Consider the following 19745-nt stretch of genomic DNA (forward strand, 5'->3'; position numbering starts at 1 on the left):
TACACTTCTTAGCTGGACACCTAAGGTTCTCTGAGCTGTCCTCCCCCCAAATTACCAGTCCATTTACTACACATGACTCCCTGCAAGGTCTGTCATGGTGCCTGGAAATCACCATTATTGATCAAACTTCTTGTTTACTGAAGACCCATAGGTCTCAAAGTATACTCTTTCAAAATGCAGATGCCACCAAGGGAAGATTTTTGCTGACCGGTGATCTGACAACAACATACTTGTCCAGATTGGCAAGTGTATTATTAGTCTGCTCAGGCTGCAAAAACAAAATACCTCACGCTGGGTAACTTAACAATTAGTTTCTCAGAGTTCTGGAGATCAGAAGTCCATGATCAAAGAACTGGCCAATTTGATTTCTCTGTCTCTCTCAAGATTTATCTATCTATTTATTTGGGTGAGTGAGTGGGTGAACAGTGGAGGAGCGGGGTGAGGGGGATGGGAAAATGCAGGGGGAGGATGGGAACAAGCAGACTCCATGCTGAGTATGAACATGCAGGACTCCATCACAAGACAATGACCTGAGCTGAAACTAAGAATCACAGGCTTAACCAGCTGAGTCACCCAGGTGCCCTCCAGATAAAAATATTCTTGACTGAAGTTTTCTTTTTAAAACAAAAGTAAAAATTTCAAGTATAACAAAGATGTTGAAAAATGCATACATCGAAAGCTTGTACCTTAACTAAGTTCTAATAAAGTGAAACCCTATGCAACTAGTAGCCCAGGGCTGTATCTCCTAACCCCTAATCATTTCCTCACTCCTTGTTCCTCGAAGCAACCACTGTTCTGACTTACAGTACCATAAATTGGTTTTGCTTGTTTATATGCTTCCTATAAATGAAATCCTATCGTATGTGTACTTTTGCGTCTGGCTTCTCTTTGAGATTCAAACAGGAGATTCAGATATTATTGCATGTAGCAGTAATTCACTAATTTTGATTGCTTCATGATCCTTCATTGTGTGAATACATCAAAATGCATCCATCCTTTGTTGATGTACAGTTGGGTAATTTGAATAATGCTGATATGGACATGGTTATACGTTCCTTTTCGGGTGTGTGTGTGTGTGTGCATTTCATTTTTTTTTTTTCTATTGGATGCATTATTTTAAAATAGTTTTTCAAAGTGGTCATATGAATTCCCTAAGAACTCATGAAATTAAGTAACTTCTCATATTTATTAGCCATTTTTATTTTTTCTGTTAAGTAACTGTTTGAATACTTTTTAAAATATTGGGTTAAAAAATATTGGGTTGTTTCTTATTGATATGTAGAGGTCTTTTTTTTTTCTTCTCAGAATGTGAATGAACTCTTTGCTAGTCTATTGCCCTCTCTTTTCTAATTTGTTTTATCTTTTTATCTTTATTCACTTTATTTCGTCATTATTCATTCTCCTAGTTCACTTGGTTTTATTAAAGTGGAAGCTGATTTCATTTATTTTTAATATTTCTTTGTCCTTTTCATAAACTAAAAGTATTTAAGACAATGATTATTCTTCTGACTACTGTGTTAACTTTTCTTGTTGGTTCTGATATGCAGTGTGGTGTTTTTAAAAAAATCATTTTCTATATGGTCTGAAGTTTAAGTTTGTATTTTCACCTTGAAGCAAGAATTGTTTAAGAAAGATTTTAAAAAACTTCTCTTTTAGTGCATTGGAATCAGAAGATATTGTTTATACTACTTCTACCTTTGGAAATTTATTCACCTCTTTGTAACTTAATGATCAACTTTATGGGTCTTAAGTACTTGACAAAAAGACATTATTTATATTGAGTGAGTAGAAATTCTATGAGTGTTTATATAAAATATCATACAATCCATCAGATTTACTTTATTAGATAAGTTTTCATAACCTTAATTTTCCTTCCTATGTTTGTTATGGACTGAGATGAGAGTCTGGGACTGATGTGCTCTTTCTCCCTCTACTTCTTTTTAAAACTCTCAGAGATTTTGTTTTATGAGGATTACTCTAGAGCTCATATATGTTCACATTATCTTCTTTGAGATTGCACCTTTGGCATAAGAAAAATACTATCTTGCCTCTTTGGATCTTTTTGGCCTGAGTCCAATTTTGTGTAATATTCAGATTATGATTTTTTTTGGGGGGGGTGGTATGAATTTGCCTAATTTGTCATTTTAACCTTTCTGAGAATATATATTCAGCATAGACTGCAACTACATGTTGTGATTTGATCTGAATGTTTCTTTCTTACTGTTGGCCTCTGTACTGAGTATAAGTTGTTCTTTGTCACTTAATTTTTTTAAGCTTAAGTGATATCCTTTATCTTCAGCATCATTGTGTCTGCGCAACTTATCTTTCCTCTGTTGATGTTTGTGATCACACATGGTCACAACATATAACATCATGTTCTGTTATCTTATACTCCTTTTTGTTTTCGTCTTACAATCCATTGAAGCAGTGGAGACTATGCCCCACTAGTTGTGTTATGATTTTTACAGTAATTTCTTGTTTGGATGAAGTTAAGCTTCTACTAAATTGCTTAAGAAAAGCTTACACAGGGGAGCCTGGGTGGCTCAGTTGGTTAAGCATCAGACTCTTGTTTTTGGTCAGGTCATGATCTCGGGGTCATGAGATTGAGTGCCACATCTGGCTGCTTGTTCAGTGTGGAGTCTGCTTGAGATTCTCTCTCCCTCTGCCACTCCCTCTCATTCACGTATGTGTCCTTCTGTGCTCTTCCCTACCTCCCCGCCCCTCAATTGAACACTGCTGTGAAGAAGTTTGAGGCCAGGTTGTTTTTAGTTTTGAATTTGTGACTGTCTTTTTATGTAACTACCCCAAAGTTTGCTTTGAAGTCCAGAATTTTTATTAGGATGTATCTTAGTATTGACTGTTAAGAGGCCCTTCTCTTTAGGATACAGTGTATACTTTCGATAGATAGACTCAAATTTTTTAAGTATATCTTATTGTAGAAATAGACCACCCAAATGAGAACAAACAAAGACTATTTACTTGGAGCTTGCTCTACAAGAAAGTTGACAACTTGAGTTTCACAGAGACTCAAAGTTGGACAGAGGAATGGGAAAGCTTTATGGTGCGGGGAGAGAAAGGGAAGCCCTCACATGTGCCCTGATTGGAAGAGGGTTTAGGCAGGAGGAAACTTAGGTGAACTAACAAGAAGCAGGCATCTTATGTGATGGGCTTGGGGAGCATATTTGGCTTTCTTTGATGGTTTCTAAATGAGGCAAAAATTGAAGCTGGAAGTTATTAAGTTCTGGTTATTTTGGGCTAATTGCTAAGAGGGTTGTTACTTGTTTTCTGGGCTGCAGAGAGTGAATCAGTTGTATTTTAATGGATAGCCTGGATATTATCCATTTGTTAATGCACTCAATTTTTATTTTTCATTCTTTTAAACTTCCACTTTCTCTTTCATTTCTCATCTTTATATCTCATAGTGAGTTCACTGGCATCTTTTTTTCCCCCTTTTCATTTTTGCCTTTATTTCTATAATAGCTTTATTTATTTAAAGATTTTATTTATTCATGAGAGTCACAGAGAGAGGCAGAGACATAGGCAGAGGAAGAAGCAGACTCTCTGTGGGGTGCCTGATGCAGGACTTGATCCCAGGACTCCAGGATCATGACCTGAGCCAAAGGCAGATGCTCAATCACTGAGGCACCCAGGTGCCCCTGATGGCTTTATTTTTATTTCTTGTACTTCATTCCTGAATGCTACCAGGCCATATTTAATCTTTTCCTTGTTTCATTTATTCCCCGAGCTCTTGTGTTGGTGCTTTGTGCTCCTGTTTAATAGGAGGAATTGCTTTATTAGGTGTTTTAGATTTCCATCAGTTTTTCTTCATGGCAACACAGTTCTATATTCATTGCCACTTGCTTTTATTGATAATTTCTTATTTTTTTTAACTCTTACATTATCTTAGTGTAGGTCCTATGCTTTTAAAAATACTCCACTTGAAAAGTGGCAAGTTATTCTGGAGCAACTAAATATGTAAGAGAGGAGCTAAAGCTATTTGGTTGACTTTTATTTATTTTATGATCTAGGATTTTGTGTGTGAGCTAATTTAGACTTTACCCAATAAAGACAGTCTGATCTATGACTTTTTATTCTTTATTTACTATTATTTTTAGTGTAGAACTATTTTCTTGTGATGCCATAGACCTAGACTGAAAACATGATGTGATTCTTTACCAAAGCATCCTGTTTCTGGGGTCTCAAAGTTTAAATATCCCTATCCTTCCTATTACTAACACTTACTACACTAGTACTAGTTAGTTACTACAACATTTACATTGTAGTCTGTGTCCCTCACTGTACATTCCTCGCTTGAAGAATTTGTCTCACACCTCCTGGAAGTTGTAGCTGAGTCTTCCTCTTCAGAATCTTTTCTGTTCCTTCCTACATGGCCCCTTCTCAGTCAAAACTATCGTTTGAAGCTCTAGGATATTTTGGGGGAGGGGTGGGAGTGAGAGTGGGGACCTGAGGTTTAAACTGTCTCCTGGTTTTTCTGAAAATGGCCTTTATTTTTTGATTTGTTCTTGCCAGTTCTGGATAGTTTTGTATCATTTCCAGGAAAAGAAGAGAGAAATATTGATTCTTTATCATCATGTTTAGATAATCATTTCAAGATTGCCCCTTAGGAGACACAGGAAAGCTGGCATCTGGAAGTGACTGGGGCTCTCCCTAGGCATGGCTGACTGAAAAGAAGGGAGCCTATCACTCCTGTGGCCAGATCAGTCCCCCTTTAGTCTGACCTGTGCTTCCTACTTGAGCTGGCATTTTTACATCAGAAGTCTTCATTTAAAAAAAAGTCATCTTAACTATAAAGCCTTTAGAGAAAGAAGTCATTATTACTATTATTATTATTATTATTTTACTGTCAATTGGTAGAAGATAGATTGTGAATCAGTGTTAGAGTTAATATTTGGGGGAGAAATTGGGAAGTGAAGTTTAGACTTTGGTCATGCTTAATGGGTAGCATGTGCTAGAGAACATATTTAAAACTTCTTTTTCCCTTAAATCAACTTTTAAAAAATCCATTCCCAATCTGGGCTTATAAGAAAGATTGTATAAGAGATTGTAATCACTGGGATGTGAATTTGTGTGTGTGAGATTTATTATTTTTTAAAAGAGGCCCCGAGAAGCCACTTGGGCCAGAAAAATGTATCCCTTAGGGACTTTGATTTGATTTGATTTTTTTTTATTTTTTAAAGATTTTATTTATTTATTCATGAGAGACACAGAGAGAGAGAGGCAGAGACACAGGCAGAGGGAGAAGCAGGCTCCATGCAGGGAGCCTGACGTGGGACTCAATCCCGGGTCTCCAGGATCACACCCTGGGCTGAAGGTGGCGCTAAACCACTGAGCCACCCGGGCTTCCCAGTCTTCAAGATTTCTGGGAGCGAGGTAGTGCACTAAGGATGAGTTCTAACCAGTTTTGAGGTGCCTATGAGCTATTCTTATTTGACTCACAGTAGTCTTTTAAATACAAAATTTATTAAAAAAATACAAAATTTATGAGAATTTTCTGGCTCTACACACCCCCTCCTCCCCAGTGACAGACCTGTTGATGATTGATAGTAGCTTTGGAGGTCAATACCATCTATTAAGTTAAAGCCTAAGATATGACAATGAGGTTGAGGAATCTTTCTGTCAGTCTTGAACTTTTGAATACAACCTCTTTGCTAAGGTGATTGATCAGAGCTGGGGTCTTTGAGTAAGCCTCAGAGTGGGGGAAAGTGATCAATGTACCCAAAAAGGTAACATACTCAACCTTGATCTTCTCTTTTATGGGCTCAGTTTTTTTCTTTTAATCTCTGTTGACATGTCTGAGCATTTTTCCTTCAATATTTAGAATTGGGAGGAAGGGAGTAAATAGACTACTTGGATCTTGAAACTTTGTGCAGTTTAGCTTTTATTCAGAGCTATGCACTGCAAGGTGTGCTTAGGAATAAAATGGTATTCTGATTTTCATTCTGCATTCATTCCTTGTGAATACCTCCCTAGAACTTTGTTGGGAGAAGATGGGGATAATTAACAGAGCAAGAGTTAAGTCATTGTCTTGTCCCTGACCATTGTAACATCACCATAGCATCTGGCACTCCCATTTTAACCTCTTAAAGTAACCTCACTGGGATGTTATAAAGACCAGGGTCATAGAAGACTGCAGGAATGGGGGGAGGGGGGAATGCCCACTAGCTGGGAAAGAAAATGGTATATGGTATAGTAGAACATGGGGCAATGGACTAGAAGAGCCTATGTGTGAGGATGTGACTAGGGAGGGGCTTGGTGGTCACAGAATATTTTTGAAATTAATGAAAGCTCTCGTGAAAACATTAAATGTGCTAGTTTAACAATATTGTTTCCAGTCCTTTAGTGCCTCCCATTGCTTACTGGGAGGATAAAATGTAATCTCTTTAGCCTTGTCTCCTGTCTTGTCATATCTCCACCCTCTTGTAGGCACAATGATATTTAATTCCTTAAGCTAATCAAATCCTATATGTATTCCAGGCCTTGGTATCACATGAGCTATGCTGTTTTAGAATGTTTGACTCACTTGGCAAATACCTGTTTACCAGATAGTCCCCCTCCCCTTAAATTGTCACTATAGGGAAATGTACTTTTAAACCCACAAAACTCAGGTGTACAACTAATGTTAAGTTTCTTCGTTTCTATACCTCATCGATCTTAACGTCTTGTTTTGCCTAATGGCAGGAAAAGCTACAGTCTTGTTATGTTAGTCCATTAATCTAGTCACTTCTACGATTTTCTCTAATTGAAGAATTAGTCATTTCAGATACTTCCCCACTTTGGGGGCCACATTTAATTAGTAGGGGTGCTTGCAAGTTGTCACAGCATTTGGGAAAGCATCAAGTCCCTGGTATTTAACCATGAGATCCCTGTTTCTGAGATAGCTTTTTGGCTTATCTCTGGTCATGGAATCTATACCTCTGGCTTCTGTCAAGATGTACCATTTTGCTTGGCTGAGGGGCAAGTTCAAGAGAACTCACCATGTTTTCATACCAACCACTGCAGGGCAGTCTATTACCTGCCCTCTGCTTATATGAAGCTTTTTCTGGTCATGTGACATCCACAGGCATGCAGACTTTTTCTTTCACAGCTAAACCCTGGGAGTCAAATATGTAAATTGGTTCTTTAATAATTCTCATTTTGAAGAATTGTCATGGAATAATCTGATATTCTGCCTCCTTTAAGGTTTTGATATTGATACTTAAGTCTGGGGTTTTAGAACTCAAATCCTTTTTTCTGAAGTTCAAACACTTGTCAATGAAAGTTTTGTTTTTTAACCTGGTTTGCTCTGACAGACTTAAAAGTCTATTTTGAAATTTAAAAACTGGGACGCCTGGGTGGCTCAGTGGTTGGGTGCCTGCCTTTGGCTCAGGTCGTGATCCCTGGATCTGGGATCGAGTTCTGCATTGGGCTCCCTGCTTGGAGCCTGCTTCTCCCTCTGCCTGTGTCTCTGCCTCTCTGTCTCTCTAATGAATAAATAAATAAATAAATCTTTAAAAAAATTCAAAAACTGAGAATGGACTACTTTATCTTAGTGTTCTTGCTATAAAAATTCTGTTGCTTTTTAAAGTATTGAATTCTCTGTCCAGGGGAGAGTCACAAATGAGATAGTAGACTATGAAGGGAAGTATTTTTTTGAGGGAATGAATCTACCATGGAAGCCTTCCTCAATGTCAGGACCAGATCAAGCCCCCACTGTTACAGGTTGAAATTACAGGCTGAGGTGATGTGTATCTCTAATCACAGCAAGGTCCATGTGTGCCACCAAACTGAGTTTCATAAGAAATCTGGGACTGTCTGTCTTGTTCACCACTAAAACCTGAGCTCACAGTGTAAGACTTGGCAGAGAGTAAGTGTTGCACAAATTTTCATTAAACTGTTGAATAATCTGGAGTGAAGGAGGAGATAACTCTAACAGCAGGAGGGTTCTGGTATCAAGGGGTGGGGGTAGATAATGAATGGACAAATGTGGGAAATGGCTGCAAGTAGTTCTTCAAATAGTTGATTGGAGCAGTGACACTTGAATATTGTTGTGGAACCCATTGGATCTTTGTGCTTTGACTCAATTTTAAGTAGACATTGAGTTGGGAACCCATTCTGGGATAGTAGTAATACAAACATAATGAACAATGGGGAAAAACACCACCTCTGCATGTGGGTAGCACTATTTGCATCCACCTGGATGCTCTTTACATAATTCTTGCTGATCGCCTCTCCATATTCCCTAGACATGAACTGAATGTAGTTCTGACTCACTACAGAGGGGGGCTCTGTTACCATGGTGAGGACAGGGCATTGTAAAGTTCTGTGCCTATCTGTGCTGCACTGGGTTAGAGGTTCCCTACAGAACCAGCAGGCTTGCTTGAAGAAAACAAATAAGTTAAAAATAACAAGCGGGTAATTCACTTTCTCATTTTATCAGGTTGTCAGGAAATTTGTGTGTGTTGTATGTGTTTTTATAATTTGAAAAGCATTTCTGAATCTTTCTTGTCAGAATTGATTATTTTGGGACTTTAAAAGCAATACACTTAGAACAAAACCAAAAAATCCTGACTTGAAAGCAGATGGTGAGACTTCTTACTTGTTTGATTCTCAGGGAATCCTGGCACATTTTTGGCACTCCAGAAAGAGGGATAATGTCATTAGGGTCACTGTCTCAATTTATCTTCTCCAGAGAAGGACACAAGGAAACTGTAAGCAAGGCTTATCTAAGTCTCTGCATGACCCAAGCACCAGAAGTTGGTAGAAGGCAATTAGCTTTGCAAATTGACATCAAGGGGGGGAAAAAAAAACTTTTGTAAGATAGATTCAGAGGCCAGAAGGGGACCTTTAAGACCAGTCACCTAGCTTTCTTCTTTTACAGATGAGGAAACAGACCTAGAGTGAGTTGACTTGTTCAAGGTGACACAATTAGCTACTGATAGAGCTGTGATATGATTACTTAAACCTCTGCTCAAACTTGTATTAGCCTACAAACCATATAAGGATCATATTAAAAATGTAGATGCTGATTCAGGAGATCAGAGACTTGCCTGAGAATCTGCATTCTCAGATTGCACTTTTGTGCACTTTGGTGATACGTTGACAGTCTTGTTTCCTGGGCAATACTGACTTCTTAGGTAGCAGGGACCTAATCCTAACCCATTCCGGACTACCTCTTTCAGACAATATGCTGGGTTAAGGCAAGGAAGAAGGTTCGAGATCAGTCATACACAAGCTTTCACTGGATCATGCTGAGACTGCTCACTAAATAGGGGATGTACTATAAGATCAGGTTTATGGGCTCTGACTGTTTAGATCTTGCCTTCACCAGATCCTGTCACTGTTTTCTTCTCCCGTGGAGCGGGGTCCTGGAAAGATGGGATACCTGTTACTTATGTAAAGAAAAATTGTGAAAGACTCACAATGGATTGCATGAATCTCTGGAGTCTCCTCTCATTGTATTTGAGCTGCTTTTTTTTTTTTTTTTAATCTAAATTGTGGAACTCTTAAGTGTACTACAAATGATTCTTGTCTGCAAAAAATGCAAATGAAAAAAGTGTAAATAATATGTATCCCATGGAATGTGACTATTGCCAGGTGGATATTGACCATATCTATCTGTAAATTCATTTCAGCCTTCCTGATGGTCTATGTGCTTCTTTGAGTTCTCCTTTGAATTGATTGTAACATCGTATTGTGTCACTAATAAGTATTTGACACATGCTTATTTTATCTGTGAACAAGAAGTATAGTTTTTATCCTTTCAAAATTATTCTTAAAAAAAATCACTTAATTTAAATATCTTCTCCAAAAGTGGGGAGATTGAATCTGCTCTTTAATGTGGCAACTTGGGATTTTTATTTTCAACGGTTGTATAACATTTAGTGTCTTACCATCTTACGGAGACTCAAGGATTCTAAGTTACTGAGGAGACAACTAAAAGAGAAGTAAATTTATCTAGGGACACACAACGAGGGTGTGGAAGAGCAAGGACTTTTCCATTTCCTTATACTACCTTTTGTTTGTGTGTTCACATGCCCTAGGTCTTCAGTATTGGCCTGATCTATGAAAAGGGGTCAAGGAAAATGAGAAAGGTTTGTGCCTTGTCATGGATCTGTTTGTATCTTCTGTTGTCTACCTCAGGCCTGTCACCTGCAAAGATGTAGTGTCAACTAAATGTGTCTCTGAAGCTTAATGTCTCCATGCCACTGCCGATGAGCATGGCCGTGGTGACAGTGATAGCGATGATAAAATTTCTTGGAATGAGTACATGCTTTGGAGCCAGATTGACCTGAGTGTCAATTCTTTTCTGTTATTTACGGGTTGTCCTACCCTTGACAGAATTGCTTATCCTTCCTGGAAATTTTTTTTAATCTGTAAAATGTAGCACAATTTCGTAGAATTATTGCAAGAAATTTGAGATAAGATGAAAAGCACAGTGTAGTTTTTAGCCGTTATTTATCAAATGTTCTTTTCCCTTCACTTTTGTCATAAAATATATTCATTTATATTCAACTCTTTACTCAGAAGAGCGTCAACTGCTCAATGACCTTTATTGGACACTTATTATGAATCCAGCCTTGTGGTGAGGACCATGGGACATACAGAAATGTAAACATTCCCATTCCTGCTTTCAATGAATGCACAGCCTAATTAAGGAGAGGGTAGTACCAGACCTCAGACAAATAGACCTCAGTGCGGTAAGGTTTGGAAAAGCAAGGCATCTATGAGGGCTAGGATGGGTGATCGTGGGCACATCATAAACAATGGTGAGGTGGTGGGAAGGGACATGGTAGTGGTGGGAAGGGACATGGTGATGGAAGGGAATTGATAAAACTAGAGAGAGAGGATGGTGCTGGGGGATAGTGGAGCACAGATCGGGGAAGCAGATCTGTGCTGGCCTGGAGAGGACCTTGGGTATTGAGCTAAGCTTGAAGGCTTAATAAACAAGTGACAGCCAGCCCCTGGAGGGTTTGAGCAGAGCAAAGAATGTGCTGTGCAAGTCTAGACTTTGCCTTCTGTAGCTTCTTCCATGGGCTCCCTTTGTTGCTCTTAATCTCCCCACACCACTTCTATAAGACAGATGTCACATGCTACTCTGACACTGATTCAGAGGCTGCCTTTGAGGAATTAGGAGGAGGAGGCTGCTGTGAGAAGAAATGACAATTTAAATGCCCCATGGAGGCAGTTCCCCTAGATTTCAGGCACATTACATTTGCTTCTGAGTGTCTACTCTTCTGATTACTTTGAACAGGAAGATGTTATCTGTAATTCTTCATCATAAATCTGTTTAATTTTCTTTTTTTCCTCTGTAGGGACTCAATTTAATGAAAAGGTATAATTTTGACTGCTAAAAAATTGAGCTTCACTGCTCTAGTCAATATTTTTCATTACCATTGTCATTTTTAGACAAGCCTCTTGATAATGAATTGCATATGAGCCCTTTATAAGGATTTTGACAAACTTCCATTGGAAATCAAGGTAATTTTGATGGGTCAGGGACCAGAAGCCATGGGCTTTGGGTAAAAGCCAATGAAGGCAAAGTTTCCTAATATGGACACCTCATGGCTGAGGGCTAGTGTTGGTGTAGGATACGGTATAGTGGGCAGATCATCAGTGCTGTGTACATGCATTCCTCGGCAAATAAAGTGGCAGGCATTGAGCCTGGAGCAACGGTAGATAGGAAACCTATACCCGAACCAGTTGTGAGGGGGAGATGGCAGGTCTTTTACAGAGATGAGATACAGAATGTAATTGATGTGTGATATTGATGTAAACAAAGCCAGGGTGGCTGTTAGCCCCTAGAGTGACCAACATGATAATGAAAAATAAAAATAACATACCTATGAGTATCTTGCATACACTAAATTTTTATTCTTAAAACCATGCTGAAAGGTCAATGTCAATAATCTGATTTATAAGGATAATGACAGATGTGGGATTAAAATCCTAATCTTTCTGAGGCCAAAGGACGAGCTCTCCACAGCATGGCACTGCTCTCAAGGAAGACCCTTCTAAGTGGAAGAGCTCTTAGCTTGAGGTGAAACTATTCTTACCTTGGGATTCAGAGGAGTCCCAAGGAATGGTTTGTATTCTCCAATAATCTGTTTGTATGGGGAGCCAGGGAACTTCTGGAAAAGAATTTCTTGGGAGGAGGATGGGGAGGAATTGAGGGGAGGAAAAGGGAATGAATTAAGTCTTGTAAACCAGGGTTGGAGTCCTTCAGATGAAATGGAGTGCTAGTTTTGACTATAGTTAGCATGGACGCTCAGCCCATCCTCTCGTCCAGTCCTGAAGATGTCAGAAAGATAGGGCTAAAAGAAAAGACTGGCCGAACTTCTGCCACCAAGGCCACCATATATTATTAGAGGCAAAAGGCTTTCACTTTGGGACTTAGTTAGCAAAGTATATATAAAATTCAGGGAGTAGGATTTTTTTCCCTGCTTTTTTTAGGAAGCTAAGTTGGGACCACAGAGTATTTGGAGTGCCGGTAAATTCTACCAAGATGAGCAACCATTCTTCTCACATCTGAGCTGTCCATCTTGGCAGCGGAAAAAAGCCTTTGGTAGGTACCAGCAGGGACAGCAGGACCCTTGTCAAGGTAGAAATGCTAGATATTGGCAGAAAAATTTGAGAACAACTTTGAATTGGGGGGAAAAAAATCTCTTCAGTGGATTTTTAGGTGTTGTATAGTGCCCCCTTCTGGATTGTTTGACTTTCTGAGGTGTGCATCTTTCATTGTCTTTGAACTTGTGTGGTTTGAGCACTCTCCATGACCCATATGTGTCTGCCCTGATTCTCCATTGTGATGGTTGTAACATATTACTGGTTCCCTTATTAACAAAAATAAAAGTTTTCATACAGATATGTCTTCTATGGGTATGTGACTTATGTTTTTAACCTTAAAAAGTTACCCTTTAATAGCTTCAAATGTTTGGCAAACAAATATCACAGGTGATGGGTCAAACTTATTCGCATATCAGGGTCCTGGACTGCTAAAGGTGGGGGAAGGAGAGGTTGGACTTCACTTCTTTGAATTTCTTCTCTGCCTTTTTGGATAATGTTCTCTCCCTGCTGGGTAGATTTGAAAGGCTTTTGTGATACTTATTTATTTTTGGGATGGTTGGGTGGAGGATAAAGTGATGCTGGGAAGCAAGAGCCTTGGTGTGGAGCTGAAGGAAGAGTGTGTGTTTTTGAAAGGTTTTGGATTAGAGAGGCACTCTATGAACTGTAGGTATGAGGACAGTGGATGGGAAAGAAAAGGCCCTTCAGGAGATCTATCCCCATCCACAGTATTTAATAAACACAAGTAAAGTTACTTTGAAAACACATTATGGATTACTAGACCATGTCTCTTTAGCTGTGACCCCCTCTCTGAGTATTCCTCTGCATCAGTCATGGTGATATTGGCTATGGTAACACTTGGGATGACATGTCCGTGGTGTGCTTTAGTATAAATAGATTTTTTTAAACTAGGAAAATGAACCTGTTTACCATTCAAAGAGTGATAGTTTGGGGGTCTTGATTAAAACCTAGAAAATGATCCTATTTTCCTTTTAGCATTCCATTCATAATTATCCATTTTCCTCACATTTTAATAGCGCTCCTAGATGATGATGCCATGCAGCAGCAAATTCTGAATATTTGCTATTGCTTTAGGTCATCTAATTACTAATTTTACTGGCCACATCTTACTTGTTATGGATAAGATCTCCAATTTCAATATTGTTCTTTTCTTGGACTAACCAAGAATAAGTGACTAGGACCATTATTTTTTTTCTTGGCAAATCTTCTAAGCTACAGAAAACATAACCTTGGTCTCAAAAGTTTCCAAGAGCGTTAGGAATGAGTGACTCAAAAAAGGAGTCCCTTCTCCATCTGAGCACCTCCCTTCCTGACTGCATACTGGGGACCAATTTTTATACTTTTGACAAATAACTATGGATCAAATTTGAGAAGAGATCCTGCTGGTCATCAGAAGCATCTCAAGGTTGGACCATCTCCACCTATCACATATGGCATTCCTACTGTAGTAAACATCCTTTGGCTATAAGTAATTATGTGAATCTGGGTAATAATCTCCCTAGGTTTCATTTTATTAGTACGTAAAATGAATGGATGATTTCCAAACTATTTTGGAGCTTTTAATGGATTTGCAGCATAAACAATAGTGATGAAGCTCTCCTCATAACTCCCCAGTATACCAGAGCCCACTGCAAATCTGGCCATTGTCTTCAAACTTCTGTTTACTAGAATCAGATTAATTAACTTGATAGACCAGTTCTTCCTACCTGAATACTTTGACTAATTATGGTTTCTCTGTACAAATGTCACCTGGGTCCTTAATGGAAATATGGGTGAACATGAAGGCCAAGACCAGTAGGCCAATGGAATGACCCCAATTATTGGGACCAGCCATTGGTGCCGGGTAGCACTGGTCATTGTCCCAGAAGTGATTCTGGAGGTAGTTTTGAAGTTCCACAGAACCCAAGTAAAAGAACAAGTAGGCATGGGTGCCTGGGATGGGAGAGAAGAGGCCATAGAGGGTTCAGGAAGAACACAAGCAAAGGGGATAGGCAAGATTCCTCCACTCCCTGTCTTGCTTAGGGACAGGATTGGCTGGAATCAATGATCCAGGACAATCCTGGCTTCCTCAGATGTCCTATTGCAGTCTCTTCAGGTCAGCTATACCCACCTGAAACCTGGGGGCAAGTCCAGATCTCAGTCACCTTGAATAGAATCACAACTTCTTTTTCTAAGCCCTCTGATGGTCACTGAACAATGGCACCCAGACATTGAGATGTGTAAATGTTGTTGGAAAACCAACACTTTCTGGTGATAAAAGAATTGTCTTTCATTTATTGTTCCATCATCTCCAACTCCCAAAAGGGCTTAGGCTTCCAAGAGCACTACATAATTGCCTGCCCCAGTAATAAAGAGGTTATATTCTCTTCCGTTGTGATAGCAACAGAACATTTTTGGAACTTCAGCTTCCCTCTGGCTTCTCCACTGCACCGTGTGTTGGGGGAGGAAGTCTGGATCTGACTTTCTTTGCCCATTTCCTAAAATTCCCCTGTACATTTGCTCCAAAAAAACATAGATGAAGGGTCAAAATCCTGTGCTAACTTGTTGACAGTAAAGTTTCTTTCTGGTTTTGCCTGGAAGCACTTGTAAACCACTTTCCGGGAGAATTAGGGTTTAGTTGCTCCAATTGTCTCAGGCTTTTAGAAACACTTGCCTCTCCCTTAAGTCTTACTTTCCCTGTTTGTTTCCTATGTTGGTAGCACCTGCCCTTAATTCAGCTTGCCATTCATCTTTCTGCTGGTCTAACCTTCCAGAACACATTTGTACCATCTCTAGGCCCTTGGGATTCTGCATAAATTTCTTTTGCAATAGAAAATGGGTGGGTAGGAGGTGGGAGGTGGTGGCCACTGTCCTTCTCTCTTCAGGTTTCTTTTTCTTTCAGGTCCCAACAGAGGAAACAGATACCAAATAACTTAGCATCCAAAATGGGGATGCTTGAGTTGTCAACTGATAATTATTGATAATTACATTTGGAAAGCAAGAACAAACCAGAGCCAGCCCAGGTGAACAGAGATGTATAGTCCCACGCCAGTGGACTAGGCACCTGTACTTGGGCCCTTGGGCTTTTTATTTTTTATTAAAAACTTTATTATTCATGAGAGACACACAGAGAGCGAAGCAGAGACATAGGCAGAGGGAGAAGGAGGCTCCCTGCGGGGAGCCCAACATGGGACTCGGTCCCAGGTCCCTGGGATCACAACTTGAGCCAAAGGCAGATGCTGAACCACTGAGCCCCTTTGAGCTTTTTATATGCCATTCTGGCTATATAGAATGTTCTCCCCCTACCGTCCCTGGTTAGCTCCTGTTCACTCATACTTTAAGTTTTAATCTCCAGTAATGACCTTTCTTTTCCCTGACTCCCAGTGCTGAGTTAAATGCCCTGCTTCCGAAACTTCCCCTTTGCTATCTAGGCCATCAATGCCATATTGTAATGTTCTGTTTACAGTGAGCTCTCTCCCTCATGAGTATGTACCCAGGACACAGGGATTGCACCCTATTAACCTTGTTTCTTCAGCATAGCACATAGCTTGGTGGTTGCAGCTAAGTAAATATTCATTGAATATTCAATGAATGCTATGCTGATTTTTTTTTTTTTCTCTCCTCTCACCCCTTTCTGGTTCCTTTGGTCTTTCATGTCTCCTATAGTATTTGCCTGTATTTAGTTTTGGCTTCTTTCTTTGGTATTCCCTTCCTTGCCTTTTGTACTTTGGTCAAGCTCATCCTACTCTTTTCTCTTCCCTTTCCTCAGTTCTCACTGTGTCCTGTGTAAGATGGCTCATTTTTTTCTCCTACTTTTTCCTCTCTTAAAACGTGCCAACAGTGAGTAAATGGCTCCTTCTCTGAAAATGCACATCCATGGGGCACCTGGGTGGCTCAGTTGGTTGAATGTCTGACTCTTGATCTCAGCTCAGGTCTTGATCTCAGGGTTGAGCATTCAGGCCCTGCACTGAGTTCCACACTGGGTGTGGAGCCTACCGAAAAAAGCCAAAACAACAAAAAAACAAAACCCATCCCAAGAATAAGGGTCCCCATGCTCTGTGACTGTGAAATAAAAGGAATGAGAGTCCAGACCTTGTCAACTTGGAAGATCTCTGCTCCTATTTTGAGTTGGGGATAACTTACTGGTATTAGGCATGTCTGTTGATGCATCTTTACCTCTGCTACTGTTCCACTGCAGCCTGGTGTTTTTAATGCCAGTAAGTTTGAAGCAGGATTGCTGCCAGGAATATTTCTGTTTGTAACACTAAATTTCTTTTGAATCTTCAGGCATTCTAGATTTGAGACGTAGGTAACATCGTTCCTGGCCTTCTTGGCCATCAATAGTCCCAGACCAAGGGAAAAGGAACTTGGGTGACACAGTTCTTCCTTTAAAAAAAGATGAGGCTGGGTTGGAAGGAGGCTATTTTGTAGTAATTCAATTATTTTTGCCCTGTGCTTCTTTTTAGTTTCCACTTTCTAACTTAGTCATTCTCCCTGTGATTTGGGCAATTTTGCTCTTAGCACTTAAATGCTTCCTGCCTTAATTCAGAGTCACAAATCCTATATCTCTGTTAACCTCTGACTTACCTGAGCTTCTTTGCTACCTTATATACTTTAGTTCCAAAAACTAAGAGCTCATCCCTGGTGTACTGGGGCTGGCAGGCCCTGGTCCATGTGAACTAATCTCGTGCATCTCTTTCTCAATTCTGCATTTGGTACGTGAAATCTACTCTAAGGGCTGTATTGATACCATGAAAATCCACACCTCGGCAAACTTAGAAGTCAAGGAGTATGTGCATGTGTACGCACATATGCACTTGCCTTGTTATTAAACATTTGCTAGCATTCCACTGACTAAGGCATCAAAATTCTGGCTCTGTGTTGTCCAAAATGGTAGTCACTGGCCATCTGTGGCTATTTTCTATTTAAATTAATAAGCTACTTAAAAATAAATGGAGAATTCATTTCTTCCTAGCCACATTTTAACACTCAATAATAACATAGTGTTAGTGATTACTGTATTGGTCAGTGTAGGTATAGAACATTCTTGGATAGCCTTGATTAGCTATTCTGTACCTGTCAGACATATGGGGTCATGGTTCAGCCTGAGGGAATAGGGTTAGAATCAAGTATTAATAGTCCCCACAGTAAATACCAACCCAAGGTACCTTACACTATAATTTGTAGGTTAGGGGTCAGGAAACTTTCTATAAAGGCCATATGGTACATAGTTCACTTTGTAGGCCATAGGGTCCCTATTGTAACTACTCATCTTGGCTGTTGCAGCACAAAATGCATAGAACAGACATGCTCATTTTTTTGGATGTACTACCAAAATTTTGTTTATAAAATAGGCAATAGGACTGCTTTGGCCTACGGGCCATAGTTTGCCAATCTTTGATCTATCTAACCATCTAGTTTCATTTATGGAACTTTAAACATAAATTTGGAAAATCAAATATGGGTATATCTTAGAGTTTGGAAACTCATTCTACTTTTAAAACTTTGCAAAATTTCAAACAGGTGGAACTGAATAGTATAGTGAATCCCCATGTACCCATCCCTCAGTTTCAACAGTTGTCAATACAAAGCACATTCTATCTTGAGTCCCCTTATAGACTCTTCTTTAATGAATGATAACATGCTGTGTTAAAATGGGGACCTATTTATTTATTTATTTAGAAAGGTTTTATTTATTTATTCATGAGAGACAGAGAGAGAGAGAGAGAGAGAGAGAGGCAGGCAGAGGCATAGGCAGAGGGAGAAGCAGGCTCCATGCAGGGAGCCCGACATGGGACTCAATCCCGGGTCTCCAGGATCAGGCCCTGGGCTGGAGGTGGTGCTAAACCGCTGAGCCACCAGGCTGCTTTTTTTTTTTTTTTTAAAGGTTTTAATTGGGGACCTATTTAAAAATCATTTACTAAAATCTTTTAATTTATAAAACCCAAACTTTGGATATTTCCAAAAATAATCTTACATTATCAGATTAGATACCTGTTTCCCAGGAGTCCCTGATGATCAGTTGTTCCTTTTGAAAGCCTCTCTGCCTCTGCATTGGGTGACCCTCCCCACCTTGGGAATGTGAGGTAGACAGAATCACAGCATGGATTTGCTTGGAATTAAAAACAAAACAGGCTGCATGGATGCTTCTGCTTCTGGGTATTCTCACAGCCCATGGGCTGTTCTTGAACAAGCCCCCCAATCCTTGTCACCAGGTAGTGACACAGGCAGGTGACAAGGCTCCTGAGAACTCAGCGACCGTTAAAATGCAGAACAGCCCCTCCACCCCTCCCTTTGCCTCCTCCCCCCTTCCCTCTCTACCCCCTCTTGTGCTAGGAGAGTTTCTCAAGGAAGGACTTTCTTTTGGTAAAGAGAATCCTAGCATCAAGATTAGAGTGGGAAAAGACCTTCATGAGCATGTTATTAAAATGCTAAAAACTAGTCAGCAATGATATAGAAAAGGAGTTAGAGAAGTGAAGCTGTTTACTCAAGTCACACAGCAGGGTGACATGACAGCAGGGTCTAGACAGTCTCCTGAATCCTAGTTGTGCACTGGCAAGGAAGAGATGCCAGGGAGGGGAGGTCTGTTCCAAGCTGACCCTGTTTCTTTCCCCTTGTGCACTGGCAAGGAAGAGATGCCAGGGAGGGGAGGTCTGTTCCAAGCTGACCCTTTCTTTCCCCTCAGGATAGGTCCCTGAGTTCTATTCACTTGGGACCTATCTTGCTTTTAACCAGCAACTGGTTGCCAGCTAAGGCATTTAGCTGAAGACTACAGATGGTATTAACAGCTCTGGGGGGGGGGGGGGGGGCGGAAACAGCTTTCGGGAGAAGTGGTTACAATAGCAGAGGTATGGCCATAAAAACAACATGCTGATGCTAAGAAATGAGTGTGGCCTTTCAGTTTGTCCTTCCTTTTTGCTCTATCTTCCCACCTGCTGGCTCAAACCAAGCTTTCTGAATGGAAAACCTCCATCCCTCTTCCCACCACATATACTGAGATGCTGCCACAGTGACAGGTGCTGCCATACAGTTCTGTGCTACTGTGGCATAGGCTTCCTGCCCTCAACCTCTGTAACAGCTGTAGCTTTTAGCTGAAATAACGCTTAAGCTTGAACCCAAGTGCGTCCCTCTTTATCTGGACTTGCATTTGAGCAGAAAATGAGTCCGTGACCGAACTGGCAAAC

The 19745-nt window shown here is 40.1% G+C and overlaps 2 long non-coding RNA genes across 5 annotated transcripts in view; one reads left to right on the forward strand and one right to left on the reverse strand.

Moving 5' to 3' along the window:
* Positions 1–19745, forward strand: part of LOC112672047 (uncharacterized) — a 101950-nt gene that overhangs the window by 25721 nt on the left and 56484 nt on the right. The gene's annotated exons all lie outside the window — the stretch shown is intronic.
* The window catches only part of LOC112672036 (uncharacterized), a 38308-nt gene that overhangs the window by 13990 nt on the left and 4573 nt on the right, over positions 1–19745 (reverse strand). The gene's annotated exons all lie outside the window — the stretch shown is intronic.

The sequence above is a fragment of the Canis lupus genome, chromosome 10 (assembly GCF_003254725.2).
Source record: "Canis lupus dingo isolate Sandy chromosome 10, ASM325472v2, whole genome shotgun sequence".
NCBI classification, from domain to species: domain Eukaryota; kingdom Metazoa; phylum Chordata; class Mammalia; order Carnivora; family Canidae; genus Canis; species Canis lupus.